Here is a 24189-nt window from a genome sequence, read left to right on the forward strand (position 1 = left end):
GAGATTATAATCAATCAAATCTACATATAAACACTAGTGCTTGCAATGCCACATGTACCCTGCTCTATGCATTTGCTGCCCTCTGCTCTAGAAGTTGCACAAGGCAAAAAACAAATAGCACACCAGCAATAAGAGGGGCTGGAGTCAGAGCTGGTGACTAGAGACCAGAGGACGGATTACAAGAGATGCAGTGTTTAAAAAGTTGTATCTCTAAGACTTGATGATTTATTATAGGTAGAGGCAAGGGAGTTGAAGAGCAAGATGACTCAGAAAATCGGTAAGATGGAACTTCTATAGGGAATAGCTTTATTTTTCTCTTTTACATCAGAGAGATGAGTAATGTAAACAGTGGAGATTCTGGGTATTCAAGATTGAAGATGGGGCTCTTGTTCATTTCCCTGCATCTTGATACTGGCAATTGGTAAGCTATGAGGACACTTGCACCCCCACAGTCAGAGAATTTGAAATTTGAAAGAACTACTTTGTAATTAAAATACCAGAAAACAGGCTAGATACTATTGCAAAAGTAGAGGACCAAAATCAATCATCCTTAAATTCTTTAAGGACTAGATTGTGTGTGTGGAATTGAATCACTAAATCATGATGCAGAAAAAATGACATATCCTCTGGTGGTGGTTCTTAATGTGCCTCATCTTTGGATCACAAATAACTTCACCAAAGTGAAAAAGAAAATTCCTTTTGGGAAAATTCCATCCATGTAAAAATGCTGAAGAGAGAAAGCTGTGGTGGGGACAGTGAGGAAACCTGGACTGGAAGAGGACAGTCTTGAGTAGGAGCTAGGGTGGGGACAGTGAGGACACCTGGACTGGAAGGGGACAGTCTTGAGTAGGAGCGAGGAAGCTCATCCTCGGAAAACAGTTTGACACATGACAAGTTGTTTCTACAGAGACAGTGGGAGAGCATGGGCAGAGAGCAGAGGACCTAAAGGAGAGTGGTTATTTAAAACACTGGAAGAAAATAAAGGGAAATGGGGGGTGATTATTGGGGAAATGCCTTATTTATTACTCCACCCCCTTCCTATCCTGATCTGGAAAAGACAAAGGAGTTAAAAACAGGTCTTGAACTCAGTAAGGCATGCTTCAGTATGAAAGAGATCCATTAAGGCTTACATTAGTTTCCATTAGGCAGTCCTTACAAACTACCATCAGCTGGGTCGTATAAGCAGCAGAGACTTTTCTCATAGCTCTGCAGGCTTCGAAGGTAGGATCACAGTTCAGCAGGATGAGTCTCTTAGAAGGGGACTTCCTGACTTTCAGATGGCTGCTTTCCTGTGGTGACCTCACATAGAGGAGACATGAGTTTTCTGTCCCCCAGTCTCATGCTGGGGGTGTTAATCCTACAACCTCATTCATGCTAAGTAAGCACTCTGTCCCTGAGCTGCCTTTGTGTATCTTCTTATACGGACATTAATCCAGAATCGTGCCCTGTATCGTCATGTGACTTTCTTACTTAACTTTGGTCATCTGAGACAGTGTTGTACCTCTAAATTCAGCCCCATCAGGAGCTAAGAACTTAGCTGAGATTGGATAGGTAACAGGTCAGTCCACGATGAGGGTGTTATAGAAGATGGGTGAAGAGTTGGCCAGATGGCTCAATAGGAAAGCTTGCTGTGCAAGTCTGAAGACCCAAGTTTGGTTCCTGAAACCCACATAAGAAGGAAGCAAAGAACTAACACCACAAAACTGTCCTCTGACCTTCATACATCTCGTAACCCACCCCTATATACCATACACACACACACAAATGATAATAAAAAATAAAAGTGTGTAAAGTTACAAAAAGCACATCCCACAACCTCTCTTCTTTTCACACATTCACAAGTCTGCAGCTCAGTTCAAAAAAGAAAATACACTGGAATTATCACTTGTCGGGGCTAGAGAGACAGGTCAGAGGGTAGAGGGTGCACTACCCTAGCAGAGTACCCAGTATCTGTTCCAAGCCCCGAGATGAGGTGATTCATACAGGACTTTATCTCCAAGGACTCAAGTGCTCTCTTCGGGCATCTAAGGCACACGTGTTCATATGCACATACCCATATACAGGCACGTGCACACATGCTCCAGCACGCATGCAAACACACACACACACACAATTTTTTAAAAAATAGAAGTAAATATTTTTAAAACTAAGCTGCTTCCTCCATGGTGCTCACTGGAAATCTGCGCTGAAAAGGAGACAAAGTGAGCCCATTAAGATACTCTGGCATACTACCCTTGCTAATCCAGCCAGAGAAAGTCTGACAGGCAAAGCATCTCAGGCAAAAGCAATCTTTCAATCAAGAATATTGTTGAGCTGTAGAAAAAGTTTTGTTTGGGAAACATGCTGCTACTTTTATTCAACATCGGCCATGTATACAAGGCTCAAATGTTTAGACCAAGACAGACTTAGAGGGTCCACTGATGTATGGAGCATACTGTCACAGTGACTAAACATTCCCCAGCTCATAGTCTAGAACGTTAAAGGAAAATATAAATAGAAAACTACTGTGTTGAAAATCTACATAAACCTAGTCAGTTTAAGCCACTTAGTTTATTTCAAGCCTACTATGTTGGCTTCTGTTTTGTTTTGTTTTTTTCGAGACAGGGTTTCTCTGCATAGCCCTGGCTGTCCTGGAACTCACTTTGTAGACCAGGCTAGCCTCAAACTCAGATTAAACTGGGATTAAAGGCATGCGCCACCACTGCCCAGCCTATGTTGGCTTTTAACCCTATCTTTAAAATGTCCAAGTTGAAATAATGCCCCAAGTTGATGTCACTATAAACACAGCAGTAATCACTTATTCGGTGATTCGGGGGGGGGGGGAAGACAACAAGCACAGTGGTATGTGTTTTTGATTAAGTGTGTTTATTTTCTAGTGTCATTCTTATAAGTATTTACTTACTCATATTTTTTTTAAATCACCAGAGAAATGCTGAAGAATTGTTCTGCCCTTGAAGTCACTTGATCATATAATCGACTTTTTAGTTTAGAATCTCAGGCTGAAGAGCTGGGTGCAATTCAGCATGACTACTTCTAAAGTATGTGATTTCAGGCAAATCGCTGATCTCCTTCTAGACTCCATCTCAAGGGAATATTATCACCTGTGTCTCAGGGAAATTTTGAAAATTATATAAACTGAAGTCTGCAAAAGTGTAGCAAGCTGCCACATTAGTAGGAGTGTTTATAGTTTTAAAGTTAATGAAAATACTATCTGTATCTCTATTTCTAAATATGGGCAAACATAGACTAAAAGAATTATTTTTACAAAGGACCCCAATACCCAAAAATCGGGACTCATTACCATATAAACACCAGAGATAATCAAAGTTGTTTTCAAGCTTCATTGTTCCAATCTAGTTTATCTTTCTCCCCCAGTTATTTTGATGGGTGTTTCACAACTATGCAGACTTCAATAACTCACTCTAATAATATAGTCTGGATAATTGTTAGTTTCACGAAATGCAATTGCCTATACTTTGCGTTGTAATTAAAGGCATTACTTAAACCCTCAAGTGGTCTTTGCAAATTTGGAACTGGAAGCTGAATTCATAAATGCTAGAGAGGAATAGGAAATGCTGGAACCCTAAATCAACAGACTCAACCTCCAGTGCAAACAACTGTTTTTGAGTCTTTCTCCTCACTGCTTCTAGCAGCCAGACAGCCCTGCCATTAACAACATTGTTACAAGGACTCAGCAGGAAAACACATGCTGAAAGATCTACTATTTAACATCCAAAATCTACTCTTTAGCATCCAGTCTACTGATGGGGAAGACTTCCTAAAGCCACTGAACAAAGGAAGTAGAGTTCTACAAGCAAACCTCTTTACTAAGGAGCAACTCTAATTGTTGAAGACACCCCAAATGGACCTCTGCGGCTTCTGCAAGGATCATTGGATGGGTTTTTCAATTCGGAATCCATGGGTTGGTCAATATGGCACCATTTGCTTTCTTTTCTACAATGGTAATGACTGTTATCAAAAAATGGTTTGAACACGGCCATCTAGAAAGTAGATCAGTAGACACACCAGGAGAGAATTGCCAGAAAAATGATAAAGCACCAGCAATTTCAAGTGAGGTTACAGTTGAATCATCCAAGTTCCTGGTTTAAGGTTTATCTCTCAACCCCTTACAAGACTTAATTGTCTACCTATTGCAAGTATACACCAAGGCAAATTGCCAATAACCTAAAGTCTACTCTATATACACAGATTAATAAGATATAAAATTGAAATCTCTAAATATTGAACTTTCTGATTATATACATATATGCATATATATATAGGTTCTAACATTTCTAAAATATTCAATTCAATACCCATGACCTTTTTTATTCTAGCACCTAAGTAGTCTATCTGGGGCCAGATACACCAAGATGACTAAGCCATTAACTTCATTCAACTCAGAGATGTTCCTCAAGGGTAGGGCATCCATAGTAACTTTACTTAGTGGGATGCAGTTTCCATATTAATTGATACTGTTGCCCTCATTTTCCATGCTCCTCTTCTCTTTTTTTAGATTATCTGTTAGGTTATCTCTGAACATGTCACTTCACAAAACATGATTGTCCTGCCTCATAGTTTTATGTTTATTTACTAATTGGAATTAGTCTGATAAAGCAGGAAGATCATGGATTCTAGCCATTCATTTTATCTTTGTAGAAAATGAGGTCTTTCTGATTCCGATAACGCAGAGGACGGAGGAAATGGAAAGTCATTCCTCTTAAGTCAAGCAGAAATGGAATCATGAAACAGAATAAACTGAAGCAATTGTTCAACACGCTGCATGCCTCAAAAGAAATAAAATGGAAACCCTACAGCAAATGAGAGAGGGCGAGCTCATTCGAGCAAGAATAATAAGCTCTCATGAGCTGCCACAGATCTAAGGGTTTCTGGGATGCAGAAGTCAGATATGTAGTTCTGCTGCCCTTCTCCAGCCTGTGGCGACCAAGACAATTGCTCTTCCCTATCCTTACACACACACACACACACACACGCACACACACACACACACACAAAACCACATTACATACATACATACATACATACATACATACATTACATACATACATACATACATATACCACACAAACACAAATATAGATATATACATACAAAGACATGCACTATACACAATTACACAATACATACATAGAAACACACATATATACACACAAAGATATACATATACATGCTACACATGTACACAACACATGCATACACTACACACACACACATACACACAGTCACAGAAGAGCTTGCTGAGATCTTCAGAAGAAGAAGTATTTCAGCACTTAGATGATGTTAGGCACAGCTAATTACCTCCCCCCCCCCCATAACTGTCTCCAGTCCATGCTAAAATGTGGTCTGAGTAAGAATTAACCCATTCCTACATAAAAAACTTTACTTTTTCCAACAACAGCCTCTAACTAAGAAATCTCCGTTAACCTGGTGCGTATTTGCTCAGAACTGTGTTGTGAGCTGAAACTCTCCCAAGTCAAGTCACTCTGGCCTCTATTCTTTCTTAGATGTCAAATTCACAAGACTGAAGAGTTTCTGTCATATCAGACATCTTCACCCCCATCCATCTGAGACATTTTCCAAGATAAATCTCTTAAATATCCTGTTCAATCTTAGTACTTATTTTCTGAAGACTCCTTTCTGAACATGCATTAATACAGCCGTGAACATTAGCTGAGCACAGTCTCCTCTGTTGACATTTTCAGATACTCATACTGGGTCTACTGTAGAATAATGTGAAGTAATACTAAATCAGAAACACACAAAATTTTCAAACATGGGGAAAGAGAAAATTTACATACATTTATTTAATGGTAAAGAGAATACAGCTAGAATGATAAACAGACAAAACAAAAGTTTCAAAAATAGCCAAGAATGCAATATAATTTGTTTAAACTTAAAGACAATTGTAAGTGTTAGACTGTAGTGAAGACTATATGAACATGTATCATTGCAATCTCCATACTTTCTATGTATTTTAAATGTTTCCAGATTTTAAAAAGAAATTTAAAAAAATCATTGGGGAGAGGAGAGAGAGGAGAGGAGAAAGAGAGAGAGAGAGAGAGAGAGAGAGAGAGAGAGAGAGATACAGAGAGATAGAGAGAATGGCATTGAGGAGTTGGGGACACTGCCACACAGCAGTAGTATAGAGGTCAGAGGACAACGTTGCGGTGTGAGTTCTCTCCTTTCACCTTTGTGTGGGTTCTAAGAATTGAACTCAAGTCTTGGGGCAGACATGACAAGCACCTTTGTCTGATGAGATATCTTGGCTTCCTTGAAACACATATTTGCCCAAATAAATAAATAAACAAATAAACAAACTGAAATTCAAAAATACTAAATAGCTAACTTTCTTGGTAAAACAAATTAGAGCTCCTCTCCTGACCCAGTGGCTAACAGGCTATGCTCTCTCTGTTGTCACGTGTCTGTTAAGTTATGAACAAAGGTTATGGTCTTTCAAAGGATTTTTACCATGGTGCGCAAAAGGAAGCAATTTGTGTATCCTATCAAGCTGGATAATCAGCATCAATATTCTAATGTGAATTTATTTTCCCATGAGAACTATACTTGAAGAGAAGAAACCTCTGGCCACAGTTTGATGGCTGAGTGTTCGGAGATACTAAGTCAGCAGGAAGCAGAATTATAGGCCTGGGGCCTCATTCCTAGCCCAGAGTTTTATGCAAAAACACCAAAGAAGCAGCACCAAAGAAGGATTGAGAGACAAAGGTAACCATTCAAGAGGCAGTTAAAGTGCACCTGCAATACACAGGTGCTTACAGAGAACACACAATCTTCCTCTGCCATTTATACTTGCAAGAGACCCCGCCACACCCCATCCACAGAAGCTGTGCTCAGGACTTTGTCTAGAATCTGGATAATGCAACGGTCTCTATTCTCTTCTTTACTATCTTGAGGTTGTGTGTTTTTTTTTTTTTTCCTGGACAGAGAGTGGGAGACATTCTGACTCTACAGAGTCCTGTAGAGTCCAAAGGGAGACAAGTAATGCCCCTGTCATGGAGTCTCCAACCCACAGTAGACACAGAGCCAACAGCAGTCAAAACAAGGCACGCTGAGATATGTTAAGCCTGAGAAGCAAAGGGGTTAATTACCACATACAGAAAAAGAACAACAAGCATATACTTTCATTATGGTCCTCTTGTGTCTTTCTATTGTTCCAGGCAATTATTTTTATAACTTTAGAAAAACTCACTGTCTCTATACTAATTTTGCTTATGTGAGAATTCGAGGTGAGTATGTCCTTGAGGCTAAAGCTTTGTCTTTTCTCATCTGGAGACTTTGAAAGCCAGCAAAGTGCTTGGCACATTATTAGTGTTTGTTGATTGAATGAAAGGATGAAGAAATGAATGTAAGTGAAATTAAGACATATTTCTTACTGACAGACACTAATGACTAAAAAAGCCTTCCAACAAATGAGCAGAGTTGACAATTAAAGTGTAAATAGGAATCTAATGAATGTTCTAATTGATCTTCCCTGCTTTAAAATGTAGCCAGAATTTTTTAACCTTGAGATACAATTCTCAGCAAATTAGTAGACTGTCCTTGTGTGAAAATCTCTTTAATCAATCTAATAGTTGTCTGCTCCACTATAGACTTCAACTCTGCTGCCAAATTGGTGTTTTGTTTTGTTCGCCTTAACAAGAGTTATTCATTAATAATGCATTTATATACATGGACATATTTTACATTAACATGTGTTTAGTTTAGCACCTTGTACTTTTATGAAAATATATAATATAGAATACGTGTTATTTATTAAAAGCTTTTTGAGGGTAGTAAGACTAAGAAGTAGAAGGAAATTCTTTTCTGAGGATTTTGCCTGAAAGGAAACAATAAATCAGGCTTTAAAGGGATTTTTTACTTTAAATTGATTCTTTCTCTAGTTCTTCTGAAGTCTCAAGAACATGGCTCCTAAACATGCCTTAGCCCGCTGACAAGCTTAACAGAGTTTAGAAAGGACTAACCATGAGGTAGCTTTAAAAAAAAAAGTTATTTATCTGTACTAGACCACTCACTTCCAGACTACAAGATTTGGAGGCTACATGGTGATTTTAAACTTGGAATCCATGGGAGCGATGAGCATTGTCCCCACCCAGCAGAGGGGACAGTAAGGGTAAGTAGTGTTTTGGTCTGGAACCCAAAGTAGCTCCAGTTGCATTGCAGGGAGCTAAGGGAAGCCAGTAGGGCATAGCACTCTAGTTACTTCCATCTGCAGGAAGACAAAGGAAAAGGTTGCAACTGTTTCTTGGTGAAAAAGATGTGTGCTGTGATTAAGGTTATGGGATCCCAAGGGGCCAGCCCTAAACACACAAAAATATCAGCAACTCTAGTCATGATTAATGGAGAGGTCATGATTTTGAGTTCAAATGAAAAAATGCTAAATGAGAGTTAGAAAGGGTATGGTGTGGTGTATGAAATTCTAAAACAAACAAACACACAAAATTAAAAAGATCCAGCCTCGGAGTTTTTTTTAAGTACTACGGGAACTAACGGTACACATCCCTCACACAGGAGTACGGGGAGATGCTCATACACGTGGACAACTACAGCCTACAGAGAGGATTTCTATATAAATCAAAGACCCAAAGATTACATTCCCCAGGGATTTGGGATTTGGAGGTTGGGAAGCTTTCAAACAAAGCATTACAATTTGCCAGGGGAGTGGGGGTGGGGTGGGGGGAAGCATCCGTGCTAACGATCTACCAGACACTGAGAGAACAACTACACACAATTCCAGCAGGGGTGGACTAAAGCCTCTACTTTCCTATGAATCCTCCAGCAACCAACCCCTCCCCCCATGCCCCTTCCTGCTGCAGTTATCTGGCCTAGAAGAAATAGGGGTTGAGAAGAGGCAGGAGGCAGGAGGCAGGGGATTGCGGATAACATTCCCTGCCCTTGCTTTCAAATCCTTCAAGCCACTCTCTTCAACAGACCTGGGTAAGGGACAGTGAGAAGCCTCAACTTCAATTACCATGGAGACTAGCACAGGAAAGTCCAGCCTCTAATGACCAAAATACCCCACCCACCCAAGCTCGAAGGACACAAGATGTCTCATTATCTGAGGTCAACCAAAAGAGCTATTGTGTTGTTTCAGGAATTCATCCAGGGACAGAAAAGAATTTGTCTCACAGAGTGGGTGGGAGGGCAGTGGGAGTCAGGAGAGGACCTTTTGACCTCCGACAAGGACTTCACTTGGTTATTACAGCAAGGATGGTTTACAACATCCAGATTCCAGAATCTTCCCAGTCTTTAAACAGGTTCTCCAAGGAAGTATGAGGGGGGAAATGCATTTCATTGTTTGCTTTCTATGTAGTTCTCTACAGAAATCCTAAGAAAGATTAAGAAGTGCTTCCAGCCCCTACTGATCTCCGGAAGCCCTAACTCTGACTCAGGCAGTCAAACAACAGTGCAAATTCATTTTGCTAGGAGTTCAGAACTTGATATGTGGCTCTGCACTCCCTGCCCCCTTTCCACCACAACCTCTCCTATTGCTGCACAGTAACTGGGGAGTTTGTTTTCAGATGGTATGCTGGAAATAAACACATGCCAGAAAAACCTGCTCTCCCTTACTTCACATCCTCTCCTCTCCTCTCCTCTCCTCGCAGCAAGATCCTCCATGAAGGAAGCATTTGCTTGCAAGCCATCATTGTTTCCTTTTCCACAGACTCAGCCTCTTTCCGGAGGCTGGCCTGGGCTCTCCACACCCACAGGAGTAGTCCTAGCCCTCCTTCCAAGGAGTTGTGGCTTTAGCCCCTACCCGGCAGGTTTAGTGGCAGAGGTCTCAGTATGCCTGGAGCCTAAACCCACAGGAAGATGAAACAACACAAACTTGGAACTTAGAGGACCTCATTTGAAACTGTTATCCTGAAAAGTGATGCAACGGTTAAAGAAGAGAGAAAAATTGGGCTCTTAAAAACCAGGCGGCCGTTATTATGTCGGACTAGGAAAGTAACCACAAAGTGTTCTTAATGTGACTCAGTGGTTATCATTTCAAACCAGACCAAGACCAGGAAGATGCGAGGATAATCATGAAATAGGAGGCACGCCGCGGTGGAGCACCAGTTAGTTCCAAATGTGTTCATTTATTCATTTGCAGTAATGGCCTCAGAAATCAGTGGAGTGGTCTCCAGGATGTAGAGGAGTAAAATACTTTTCCAACCTTTATAGTCACATGACTAATTCGGATTTCAAAAGGAACACTAACTTGCTAAGGGTACTATAAAAAGAGAAAGGGAGAGAGTGCAAATTCCACCCCGCTTTAAGCTTTAATCGTGGTCCATGGCAAGTCCCCCTAATGACTTCCAGCTGCTTCCATTTGGTTAGTTGCTTTGACAGACCTCTCCTACAAACTTGGAACATTTAACGAAAGGGGGAAGGAAAAAAAGGTTTCCTTTGCCTTCCTTCCACTGCATTCTAACCAAAAGCAGATTTTTGCTGGATTATATAAGAATGTGATGAGTTGGAAGGAGTGGGGGAGGGGAGGGCGGAGCCAAAAGCCTGCCTCTGCTTTTTGCAGTCTCCACAAACCATTCCACAGGAGGCCCAGAGGAAAAACTGCTCACCCGGGGAGCCCACACCCTTCTCCTGTAGAAGCCAAAGGTTACTTTTACTTGGATGTACTGTAATGTCTGAAGTGAAGAGACTACCCAAAATTAAGCTACAGCAGAATGGTTGCAAATAATAGTGTTAAAAGTTTTAAATATTTTAAAAGTTTTCTCGTATCCCTTCCTCTCCTCCATCACAATGCGAAAGTTATTTACTGTCAAATTCTTACAAACTGAATGGCCTAAAGTTAAATCATCTCTCTCTTTGCATAAAAGCAGAGAACAATAAAAATATGAAGAATAATATTACAAAAGATGGTTTTAATATTTTTATTAACACAGACCTCTCTTTTTCTGTGTTTCCTCGCAGGCTTCTGGGGCTTGAATGTAGGGTTTCATAGATGCCATTCATGCACGCTGAATAAGAGAGCCTATTATAAATCATGAGCTGGGGTTGAGGATTTAACTCAGTGTACAGCACTTGCCTAGCAAGCACAAGGCCTTGGGTTTGATCCTCAGATCTGGGGAAAAAAAAATCATGAGCTGAGATTTCATATCCTTCTTAGAATCTTAGTTTCCGTCTTAGAATCTTAGTTTTGTTCCGAGCATACGCCTTTTTTTTTTTTTTTCTTTCTTTTTTGGTTCTTTGGAAACAGGGTTTCTCTGTATAGCCCTGCGGTCCTGGAATTCACTTTGCAGACCAAAGCTGGCCTCGAACTCAGAAATCCGAGAGTGCTGGGATTAAAGGCATGCACCACCACACCAGGCCAGCATACTCTTTAAAAGCTGAAGTCATCACTTCTTAAGGGTTCTCTGAGATCACCATCCGTCCCCCGCCCTCCCCCCTCCACAACTTCTAGTAGTAATAGCACACATTAGGTTGGTTTTCCATGAATACATGTGGGAGAAAGAAAAGCTTTTGGGGATGGATCAAGCAAGGTGAAAAAGAAAGACATTGTATTTGATGAATTAATAGACCATTTGCGATTCTGAGCATCTATAATTCTCAGTATAAAAATAGATCGCATATTTTCATTTGTAGGACAGACAGCAAAGAACTTCGGTGGGTCTTCATATCCCTCTAGTAAAAATTACCCCAGACATCTAAAAATGTATTCATCTTTTGAAAATTTGTTAAAAATTAGCCTGTTGCTACCGTTACAAACTAGTCAGTAAGAAAATGATATTTATACTCTATCCCAGATGCTTTATTTATTAATATTGCATGTTTAACACTGCATCTCTGCAAGTAGGCACTTTTTAAAAATAATATTAATGAATTGTATTTAAATTATCAGAGGTAAAAGAAATAATAGTCAAGTAGGTCTTGGAGAGACATCTGATACTTATCTACTTTTATTTTAACTTCTTTTTAAAAATATTGGGTACAAGAGATATTAAAACTCAAATATAATTTTCTCCTACATCTTATTTTTCAGAATTTAGGAACATTTAGGAACATTCAGAATATGAGGATAATCATGCTATTAGCTGGAGAAAGTACCATTTCTTGTCCTCAGATGTAAATGTAGGCTTCACCTGTATGCATAGCCTTCCTTCAGGAAGTTTTGGGGAATTAAGTCTCCCTAAAACACAGGAAATTCTCCCTGTTATGATATTTCTTTTTCCTGTTTTGGGGTTTGCATTTTAATATTTAATGTTTCATTTTTAAATTTAATTTAATATTTTACTTTATTTTACAAAATTTAATATTTTAATTTAATTTAATATTTAATGTTATCTGTTGATTTTCTTGTTTACTGCCAACATTTTGTTCAGAGGCTCTCACGTATGACGGACCATGCACTAGGAGCAGAGAAATCCACCTGTTTATAATTTTGACAACTGGTAAACCCAGGAATTACCCTGGTTTTGAAGTAGATTCTCCATTTCTTTATGTATTGATCATTTCAGTAAAATCTCAGCCATGAAATTGTTCATTTCCAAAGTAAGAATTATGTAGATTAAATTGGTCAGCACTGCAGAATGTGTGTGTGCTGTAGTCTACATAGATTTTCTTTTGCTTGGCCACCTTTTTAATGTATTTTTAATCTTCCTGTTTATTTCTTCATCTTACTTTTCATTAAACATACTCATATATAAAACATTACTAAAAAATATCCCTATGCCACATTTCTTTTCCTTCCAAGTGATAAATTCCTTAATTACATTGGCAGCACCTGGTCCAACTTTCCATCCTGGGGGACAGCTGCTGACACAGAGACAGCATTAAGAATAGCTTCTTACGAGCTCTGGGGGTACTGCTTAGTTTATATTGTTGTTCCACCTATAGGGTTGCAGACCCCTTCAGCTCCTTGGGTGCTTTCTCTAGCTTCTCCATTGGGGGCCCGGTGTTCCATCTTATAGATGACTGTGAGCATCCACTTCTGTATTTGCCAAGCACTGGCATAGCCTCATATGAGACAGGGTCCCTATAACAGGGTCCCTTCAGCAAAGTCTTTCTGGCATATGCAATAGTGTCTGGGTTTGGTGGCTGATAATGGGATGGATCCCTGGGTGGGTTAGTCTCTGGATAGTCCATCCTTTCGTCTTAGCTCCAAATTTTGTCCCCGTAACTCCTTTCATGGGTATTTTGTTCCCTATTCTAAGGAGGAATTGGCCATCACTGGGGAGAGAGGCCCCTTGGTTTTGCAAACTTTATATGCCCCAGTACAGGGGAATGCCAGGGTGGGTGGGTAGGGGAGCTTGGCAGAGGGAGGGTATAGGGAACTTTCAGGATAACATTTGAAATGTATATAAAGAAAATATCTAATAAAAAAGAAAGAGAGAGAGAGAGAGAGAGAGAGAGAGAGAGAGAGAGAGAGAGAGAGAGAGAGGAAGGAAGGAAGGAAGGAAGGAAGGAAGGAAGGAAGGAAGGAAGGAAGGAAGGAAGAATAGCTTGTTAGATAAAAGCACTGAAGCCTGCTCCCTGGAAGAAAAGTATAAAATAGATCTTAAAAGCATTAATAAATTAATTCAAACACAGTTTCAGATAAACTATTAGCAGGTCCTCAAGTCTAACACTTCTGGCATGTCCACCAAGGAAGGCCAACCGTAGCCCATCAGGGTGTAAACACAGCTGCGGTCCTCCCTGTGACATGATTAGTTGTGATTTATTGCACATGTCTGCCTGCAAAGCTTCTCAAAGCACATAAAGTCATAATCTCCAAAGTCACCCAGTGACAAGTGTGTCCCTGGGACCCATTGCTCACCTGGAGCAGCAGGCCTCATTTATCTACTTGGCATCTCAGTTCCTAGCCTCAAGGCCTGAAACTTTAGATTTTGTCAAATCAAATGGGTGATAAAGTACGATGTAGGTAGTATCTGTTAAAAGGTACTGAGTCACTTCTCTTACTTTTTTTTTTTGTCTTTTTTTTTTCCTCACAAAATAAAGTCCTGGAATTATAGATCCCATATAGATTTATTCTAAGTTGTCTTTCTTAAGAAGATACATGTGTTACCATACCACAGGTCATTTGAAGACGGGGTAGACTTGGAAGATTCAAGGAACAGTGCAATAGTTCCAAAAGAAAAAGAAAACAAAGACTCTGAACACAACTCAGTTGCCCTTGGCAATAAACAGAAAGTTGCAAATAAAGGAGGAAGGCCAGGTAAAGCTCAAACTCAAAATAGAGGTAGAGACCCAGAGTGGCATGGGCTATATAGTCCCACAACTCACTAAGTTCACAGGGGACTGGAGAGATGGCTCAGTGATTAAGAGCACTGACTGCTCTTCCAGGGGTCCTGAGTTCAAATCCCCGCAACCACATTGGTGCCTCATAACCATCCATAATGAGATCCGATGCCCTCCTCTGGTGTGTCTGAAGACAACTACAGTGTACTTACATATAATAAATAAATAAATCTTAAAAAAAAAAAAGAAGTAGGATCATGAGTTCAAGGCCAGACTATTCAAGATTCTGTCTGGAAAAGTACACAGACAGACAGACACACATACACACTCACACACACATACAAACATTCTCACACACACAATCATAAATGAAGACATCTCTCTAAGAAGATGACCCTCAATGAGGTTTTAATTAGATCAAGTCACCTTATATATCATATATGGTTCACGTATACTATAAAATTTATTCTTATTTTCAAGTAGACAATGCTCATCCATATTCAGGGAATGACATAAGTTAATAGAAAGTTAAAATTTGTGATTTTTCCATTGGGGGTGGAAGGGGGGAACAAGTTACTGTAGTTACTTTTCCTTAACACCCCTTCAAATACACTATTCCTTGACAAACCAACCTTGGCAATTAATAGTCTCATCAATAAAGGTAGGCTTTCTCTTCTCATCCTTTCTTACCCTCTGTGAAAGAAGAAGAATGACCGACCAGAGCCAACTAATCAAGAGCGAGAGAGATGGCTCAGCAGGTAAAGGAATTTGACATCAAGCATGATGACCTGAATTCAACCCCATCGTAGAAAGAGACAGCCAATCCCTGGCTCCTTCTGGTTTTCCTCTGATCTTACCACATGTACTACCACGGCTCCATGCGCCCCTCAAAAAATAAACAAACAAATAAATGTAAAACACTCCAACCAATTTACCCACAGAGATAAACTATGTAGCCCCTGTTGACAGATGGTAGAAGCAGCCACTAATTTTAAGTTGTGATGTCACAATGACTCCCAATGACACAGTCCTTGCTTCCTTGGACTTAGACACAAACTTGATTTGGTAAAGAACACAGAACTTGGAGTTAAAATTTGTGTCCAATTCTGGGTCAGTCTACTAGTACATGTGTGATGCTGAATAAAGTACTTGAAGATCTGTTGCTTTTTTTTTTTCTGTGATAAAATGAAGGGCAAGGTACAGCTAATGATACTTGCTATAGTCATCTCCCATATTGCTGAGTGAATCTGTCAAAACAGAGGAAATTGTAAGGTTTGTAAACTCTAAAGGACAAGGCAAACATCTTTATTGGACACATCTGGGAGAATGAATACATTTAAATGGAGCTTTCTATCATGTTAAAGATGGAAAATATTTTAAACTATTTCTTATAAGATCATATAAATGAATAGTTATGCGTGATACACAAAGAGCTTTCTTATTACTAAGTACTGTCTGTACCTACTTGGAACAGATACTCTAACAATAAACTATCCAGCAAGTTCCTGTGTTTTGTTCATTGAGCTTTGGGGAAATATTTTATAAGTTGTAGTCTATTCCCATTAACTGGATCCTAATGTGCATATGAAGGATAACTCTCTAGATGCTCACTCTTTCCAGAAAGTATTTACTTAGAGAAAATTAAATTTTAATTTATACGGGATGATCAATAAAGACCTTTATACATGCAATACATCTAATACACCAGAGCCAGATTAATGTCCCTAGTCAGTGATTAATTGCCTACTCTGTCCCTGGTGCTGGAGAAGGTGCCTCGAATACTACTGAGAGCATATTGGCAAGGTCTCTGCCCTTCGAAATGTCAAATCCACAGGCTCCTTTGAGAGCTCCTCTTTCTCAACCCCTGCAATGTTTGATTGGGCTGCCAACTTGCCTCCTCTAAACTTCCCCCTCTATCAGTTCTTTCCCCCTCTGTCAGTTTTGAAAACACTCTTCTTCCACCTTGTTTGTTTGTTCGTTTTTATAACTGACTGTGTCCAATTAGTTCTGCCCCTATGTGCACGTGTGTGGGGTCATCCCTCAGGACACAGTCAACCCACCAATGCTCTCTCGACTGCTTTCAGTAGCCATCCCCATGAAGGCATGTTTCTTGTTTAGTGGAGCAATGGATGCCATCAGTTAAGTACTCCACTATCATCTACTAAATTACGTCCCAGTGCTTGGTAATCATATGGCACAGTTCTTAGCAATTCAGTATAAAATAAGTCCACCCAGTTTCTGCAAGGTGTGGCTATCATGGCTTCCTCATCTTTATGACTTTTGCTGAATTTGAAATGGTGATAGAACTTTCCCTGTGAGGCCAAGGGGAAAAGTCAATAGAAAGGGGAGACTGGGCCCAGATTATCTTCTTAGGTCTTCATTAACTGTCCATTTCAATTATTTTGTTTTGTTTTCTGGGAAAGCAACAACAACAACAAAACTTCTGCTCAATGTGGTGGTGTGGCACAAGTCCATCATCCCAGTCCTCTAAGGCTGAGGACAGAGGATCACAGGTTTGAAAACAACCTGGCTTACACAGAGAGAGCCTATCTCCAAAAAGGAGTCCAAGTAACAAAACCAAACCATCTTCTATTTGCTTACGCTATCATGATCAAACTTTCCTATTACTTGCAGCCAAACACATTCCTAATGAAGACGTTGTCTTTCTTTCTTGCCCTCTTAATATTTACTTTCTCAGAAATTTCCCATGCTTCCTCCCCTCCCCCAACCCCCCAATGCTTTAAAGAGCACATTTCTGTGGTTCCCTTGTACTTTCTATGGGCAGTCACAATGCAGCCATTTTTCCTTGTTGTTGCTACTGTTGGTCTTGCATTCTGCTACTCCACAGACTTAGACAACAGACTACCACATGCTGACACTGGTCTGAGAACTGAGCATTCAGACTGACAAGCAGAAGTTCTACTTTGGTGTCAGTGACAGTCTGGGAGTAAAATACATAAACCCAATTCCAACTCATCTCCAGTCACAGCATAACTCTGACAGCATCCCCTGAATACCTCCACAGTACCCTTTGATTGTCCGTACTAGAGCGTATGCAGTCATGTAATCTGTTAGTTTACTTTAAGGCATTTCTCCCATTAGAAAACAACAAGGTAATTTGTGCTTTCTATTATCTCACACATTACCTAGCACAGTCCATGTGTTTGGCAAATACTTCTTATAATCTGCTGACTTTCTCTACTTAGGCTCCAAGTTACATTCTAAGCAGCTCGGTGTGGATATTCCATAGGGAATTTCAGTACCAAACATCAAAAGTAGATGATATTTGCTCTGCATTTCCACTCTCAACTAACAGCTGCATCAGAGACCAAACCAGAAGCCCCTGGGTCATCACTGACTTCTCTGTGACCTCCCCCCCCCCCATCTCACACACACACACACACACACACACACACACACACACACACACACACACATCCAACTTAGGGCTACATCCCCAGCCCCCAGCTTTACCAACCTGTGGTTTGTACTCCTCTTCATCCTTGTACTGTTTATCTTTCCTTACTTCAGACCTCGGTATGCCTGCAGAACCTTGATGTCACTATTGTTATTGGAACAGACTGCTGCTCCCTCTCCCAGCATGGGAGCCCCTCCTCACTAATCTTCAATCTAACCAAGCATTATGGCAAATTTATAGGTTGAAAACGTAAGGCTATAAGAATTTAAGTAATTTATCCCCAGACAGCAGGGTAATAAGAATCAAGGCAGAGCACTGCCATTCCACACTCCTAACTGTAATGTGTGCTTACCTAGGGATTAACTAGGATGCCTGTCTGCCTTCCTAATGTAAGTCCTCCTGATCTCCCACACTTCTCTGGTGGAGTAACTGCTCCATTACTGCTAACAAAGGATGAGATAAAAGGCAAATAAAAGAAAAGGGAAAGATAAAAGCAAAAGAATTCGCCCAGAGGAGAGGAAAGGAGAAGGAACCATTGATAAGGTTTATCGGAGGGAGAGACAGGAAGCCTGTTCCAAAGTTCTGTTTCAACAAAGAGGGTTTGCCTGATGTTTGACTTCCATTCAACAGGAAGAACGTTTCAACTTGGTCTCTTCCTTGGGGACATATACAGGGCTCAATCCTTGCAATATCTCAACTCAGAGTCAGAGTAACTAAGCATCAGAACTCACTCACCCCTGCTCTAAAAGCCCTGACCTCTCCCCCAGAAGGGATTGTGCTCTGAAGAGCCAGGCCTTTGTGAATCCGTTCCAACTTATCCCTTAGTGCTTTGAGAGTAAATTGGGGATGTGCCTAGGGTAGTGATTTTCTCCTCTGTAGCAGCTAAACGCCTTTAAATAAACCAGATAATTAACTTCCCATGTCCTTTCACCGAAATAATCTGGAAATTTACCAGTGTACCCCACTCACCCCAATATTCTCAAGGCACCCCTGAATCACACAGTATCATGTTTGTCACAGGCAGTGACTGAAAGGAAAGACACCACATCATTGGAAAATGACCCCGGTTCAGTTGGTTGTGTTAGCTGGCCTTCCTTGTTGGAAATATAGAGGCAAAGGAGGCAGACACAGAGATAACTTCCTGCTGAGGGACAAGAGTAAAAGCCACCATCACAGAGGCATATGGCAGCCGTGGGCCTGAGCTTGCTGAAAGCTTCTAGCTCCTGGGACTCAGGGCCCTCAGTACCTTGACAGCACACAGTTTCAGGAAAGCAATGTGGTGGAAAACTCCACATGAGGCCTAGCACCCTCATTCAGGGACTGCACTCCCTCACTCTTGCTCTTGCTCCCCTCCTCAAAACAAATTTTCACCTCCAGCCAAAGGGCCACATGTGCAGGAAAGGCCCACATTCTGTTTTTTACTTTCTGCTTGTTTGATGCTTATTTGGTTTCTGTAATATCAGTAATAAAACACATTAACAGAAAGAGCCTCCTCGTTGCGCTGGAGTTTATATGAGAGATGTTTTAAAATTCTATAAATTTACTATCACTTTTATTTTCAGTTCTATATTATTTAGAATTTAAGCATTCCATTCATGGAAATAATAATGAGTGTCACTTAGTGAGCTTTCCACGTGCCAGGCTCTGCTCTCAGTGTCTCATGCATTTTAATTTTGTCTTCAAAACCATCCTATGAGGTGGCTGCTATTCTCATGACTCCTGCCTTTGCATATCTAGTCACCCAAGCACAAAGGTTGGAATCATTGGCTCTGGTCATTAGTGCATGGAGCCCACACCCCAGAACCTCCTAATTTCAGGCCATCATATGGACTCCCATTGCTTACTTTGTCTTCTCCCTGTGTTCATTTTAGTGCCATCCAGTACTTTAAATAATCTTCACCTTTAGAGAACAGCATCAGTAGGTGGAAGAGGCACAGGGATGTTCACCAGAGAATTAAGGAACTGAAAGAGGAAAGCAGTCACAGATCATCCTTAAGAGCCTTTGGTAGAAGTCATAGAATGTCCCTGTAGAGTCATGAGTACCTTGCTTTTCTAGTTTTGCTAGGAATTGGATGACGCTATGTGAAATGTCTCTGATGATAGTGTTCAACAATCTCAGATGCCATTGTTAGGTCAAATAATAAAAATATTTATTTTGGGATGTAATAACATCAAAGTCATTGTTGATAGTGGTTAAGAATTTGCCTGTGAAAAATCATTAGATTTATTATTGACTTGGTAATGTAGAGTATAAGGAATTACTTTAGTCATAACAGAAATAATGTTTATAGATCTAGCTAACTAACAGAATAGAGTCCCTCAAACCTCTGCCCCTCCTACTTAACCTACTCAGAAACCCAATCTTGTCATTGTCCCATACTATACTCTTACACATATAGGTTAAGTTCTCCTAAAGAAAACTTAATCTATCTTCCTTATTCTATTACTACAATACTGCATAGCTACAATGTTAGCTACAATCCTAATTATCATGGTCTTAAGATGGAGTCCACTTCTGAGAACATAAAATATGGGCTTGGTCATGTGATTGGCTTTGGTCAACTGGACATTGGTAAAGAGAATCTATACATAAAAGCTGGAATTTGCCTGAGCGGTTGGACTTGGCACATCTGCGTGCATACATCTCTGTGTGTTCGTCCATGCACTCAAGACTGTTCAGTGGTCCCTCTACAAACCACAGCTAACTGCAGCCTGGAGCAATGTCTGGATACATTAGCCTGCTTCAACCAATGTACAATTGTACTGAGAAGCCAATAACACTTTCATTAGAAGCTATTGATTCTACAGTTATATGGCATGGCCTTGGTGTGAATAAAGTTGACTGTGACATAATTTGATTTAGAAAACTTTCAATCGCTTCTTGGCCTTTTGGCTAAGATCAAGTGTAGAAAACTTTCAACTCTTCTTTCTAAATAAGATGCCGTGTTCTGTCTGACTTTACTTAATGACAAATGTCAGGGTTTGTTTTTCAGAGTGTCATGAAACTGTTCTAACCAAGCTACATACCCTAATTGTGATGTTGGTTCAGTCTCTCTTAAAAATTCATGGAGTTAAAAAAATCTTGAAGGTATATTAATGGTTAAGCCCAATATCTTCTTATCTCCCAGTTATCCAGGGGGTAAAATGCATATCATATATCACATTTTAATTATACAGTACAGAAATTAAAATCACATTTCTGGGTTTTTTTTTTTAATGATGCCTGTCCTGACTCCTAATTGAGGAATCTTGGGTCTAAATTGCATTTAGAAATAAAAGGATAATTCAGCATTATAAACAGCTATTTTGTTGTTGTCCTTAGTATCCATGGTCCTCTTTTTAAAATCTCTTTCTCTGCTATATTTTGAAAATCTACCACCACAGAGGGAGGGTGGCAGGCAAAGTATAATTTTAACTGTGGTATTTTTCTTTTACTTTCAGTCGTATCCTCCAAAAGTCTGTTTTATCAATAATAACAAATATGCCTGGATGTTTTAATTGTTCATTGGAAGGTCGTGTTAAATGTGATGTGCTCAACAGCATCACACAATTGTTGAACTGATACAATGTAACAAGAACTGATAATATGTAACAACACTTACCCACAGTCATACTGCAAGCTAGTTGACAGAAGGGGATGAACTAAATCGGAGGATTCAAGGCTCTTCTGAAGCATGTATTTTCCATTTATAATTAGCAATTATGCTATATAATATAATGCTACAGGGAGCTAGAAAGAGGGAGAGACAGACGGATAGACAGAGACAGATAGTAACAGAAACAGAGAGTCAGAGACAGAACCAGAGATATACAGAAAGAGGCAAGAACATCTTGATAAATTTTCTTATATGAATCTGCTTTTGACTATTTTTTCAATATATTTTATCTAAAGATTCTTTATAGAGTGGAGAAAGCAGTTTTCATATCAGAATTTAATCCAAACACCTTTGAGGGCTTTCAAAAGTCAGTATAGCATTTATTCTTTCAAAAGGAAATTTTCTTAAAAGAATAGGAGAGTCCTTTTCACAGCTATGTTTTGAAACAAACAAAACAACTCTTGTGTATATTTGAAAGGCACATTTAATCTTTTCATCTGGATAGCTCAGTGCTTTCAGAAACAACTCATTAATTCTTTTCTACATATTCTTAGAAGAGAGGACAACCCAGTGCTCAAAAGTTGCCAAGTGTTCAAGGTTGCATAGGTCATTAGCACAGTGCCCCTGAAAGGGTTCAGTATGCTTTGTAGAGTGCTATGAATAATGATTTCCACAAAGCAACATTCATTAAAATTATGTGGCATTTTACAGACCATAAAATAACTTTATATATGTTGGCATCACTCTCTGTATTTATATACAATTATATTGTTATACTTGTACATATTCTATTGCATACCTTATTATATGTCATCTGTACATTGATATATTAATACAGAAGATTCTATGTTAACAGATTAATATATGTTCATGGATGTTAGGTTAATGTATATTCACTATATATGTTAATGTCTATACATTAATAATGTGTGTATATATTATAATTCTGCAATGATGATAATGATATTTGTCTCATTTTATAGATGACAAAGAATCTTAGAGATGTAAGCATCTTTTCTAAATTAGGCATAGCAGAATGAATATTCCCAATTTCTGTCAAAGAAGTCAATATGTTTCTTACAAAATATTACCAGGTCCAGATAAGGCTACCTCCAGCACTGAAAATTGATGAAAACGGCTCAGAGGTTTCATGGTGGACTGCTATAGCACACACATCTGTTTTGTTAGGGTGCTGTGGATTTTTGTATGGACTCCAATTACTTCATTAGAGAAATTTACAAATGAGTTTTCAATGTCAGACATCAGGGATGGGGCTTCCTATAGAGAGGACAGAGTTGAATTGCCATGACCTAGAAGGATGTCTGAAGAGTGTTTCTCAGTGTAGGCAGTATTCACATCTTATTATAGAAGGATGGTACACAGATTATGTTTGATTTGCAAAAATTTGTTGAACATGAACATTGTGCAGTTTCTGTGTATATGTTATATATCACTTATGTTTTTGTTTAAAATTAACCTTTAAGATGTCTAAAATATGTTTAGAATGAGCTCATTCTGTGACTCTGTCTATATTCAGTGGCAGCCAAGAGGAACAGAATGGCAAAGGTTATACCTACAGGCTTTGAATATGATGGGTTTTGCTCATTTCCTTCCCAATTAAATATTTCTAAGGCTCCACATTTTTCTTATAAAAACAAACGGCCTGAGCTTCCTGACATCTTATTGTAATGCTTTTGTTCTTTGTTACCTTATTCTCTAATTAAGATTTTGTTTGGCTTGTGTATTCATCCAAAAAAAAAAAAAAGTCAGATACCAAGATGAAACTAGCTGTAAAATAGATTTATTGAAGAAAGCATCAGAGGAGACTAGAAGAGATGTCAGCCTGCAAAGCAAGTGTGAACTTTGAGAAGGTGAAAGGCCAGGTCTCATCAAAACAGCATGTTTGAAATGAATCAAGTTTGAGGAGAAGGGGAAATAATGAATCCAGCTTTGGTATAATGAGCTTGAGGTGTTTTCAGACATCAATTGTGAGATGTCAAGAGGAAAAATGGGTGTGAGGTACACTGAGGCTGTGTTTGTGCGTCATAGGAGATGGGTTGCAATTGAAGGCAGAAGCATAGTGAGAGAACATGGGGACAGAGCATCAAATGAAGAAAAAAGGCCCTCAAGTGCTGAAGGATTCTGATATTTCAAGTCAGGAGACAAAGGAATTAAACTGGAAAACCAAGTCCACGAGAAGCAGAAAAGACTATACTGACAGTTAAGGGAAGTTAGGAATGTTCGACAATGATAGATACTGTTGGAAAGTTGAGCAAGAAGAGACATGGAATGTCCACTGATTTTGGAATCATGGAAGTTATAACAGGGATGGCTGCAGTTCAGTGCTTGACACAAGCAAGTGCCTCTTAGAGACACAGCTCGACATAGCACACAAAACTAAACCCAAGTGACCAGAACACAGGCAGAAAAGAGAATAGTTTACTACAGATCTAGGCAGAAATATACATGTTTGAAAATGAGATGGAGGAGAGGCCCAAAATCTTACCTAAGTTTTCAATTCTCTTAAAGAAAATACCTCTGAAGCCAATGAAAGATAGAGAAGAAAAGGATTATGGACAGCAAGATTTGAAGTGTATTATTATTATTACTATTATTATTATTATTATTATTATTATTATTATTACCAACAACAAGGAAATGATCAAAACACACAAGTTAAAAGACATATTGCCTCTTATTGACTACACATTTGCAATAGACTCATAGATAGAGTGATTCTGTTTAGTCTTCTAGGTGTTGCAGGCTGGCACTGGAAAGGATGATGTCTGAGTTCACCTGTAACTGACTTTATGCAAATGATGAAAATAAAAAGCCAAGAAAGAGTGAACTGGTGATATGACCATGATACTACTGAAGTCAAAGCCCAAAAACTGACTCACGACTAGGAAAGATGTACGGAGAGGAAGAATGGCAGACTGCGAGAGTTCAAGCATTATGAGC

General features: G+C 39.5%; 1 long non-coding RNA gene and 1 pseudogene across 1 annotated transcript in view; one reads left to right on the forward strand and one right to left on the reverse strand.

Annotated features, from left to right (window-relative positions):
* Gm46948 overlaps positions 1–17934 on the reverse strand; it is an 85098-nt gene extending 67164 nt beyond the window's left edge. The window contains exon 1 of the long non-coding RNA XR_003956393.1: positions 17693–17934. This is a non-coding gene — a long non-coding RNA (predicted gene, 46948). The remainder of the gene's footprint in view (positions 1–17692) is intronic.
* Positions 17935–20505: 2571 nt separating this feature from the next.
* On the forward strand, positions 20506–20657 carry Gm52942 (annotated as a pseudogene).
* Positions 20658–24189: the final 3532 nt, after the last annotated feature.

This window comes from Mus musculus, chromosome 6, assembly GCF_000001635.26.
Source record: "Mus musculus strain C57BL/6J chromosome 6, GRCm38.p6 C57BL/6J".
Taxonomy (NCBI): domain Eukaryota; kingdom Metazoa; phylum Chordata; class Mammalia; order Rodentia; family Muridae; genus Mus; species Mus musculus.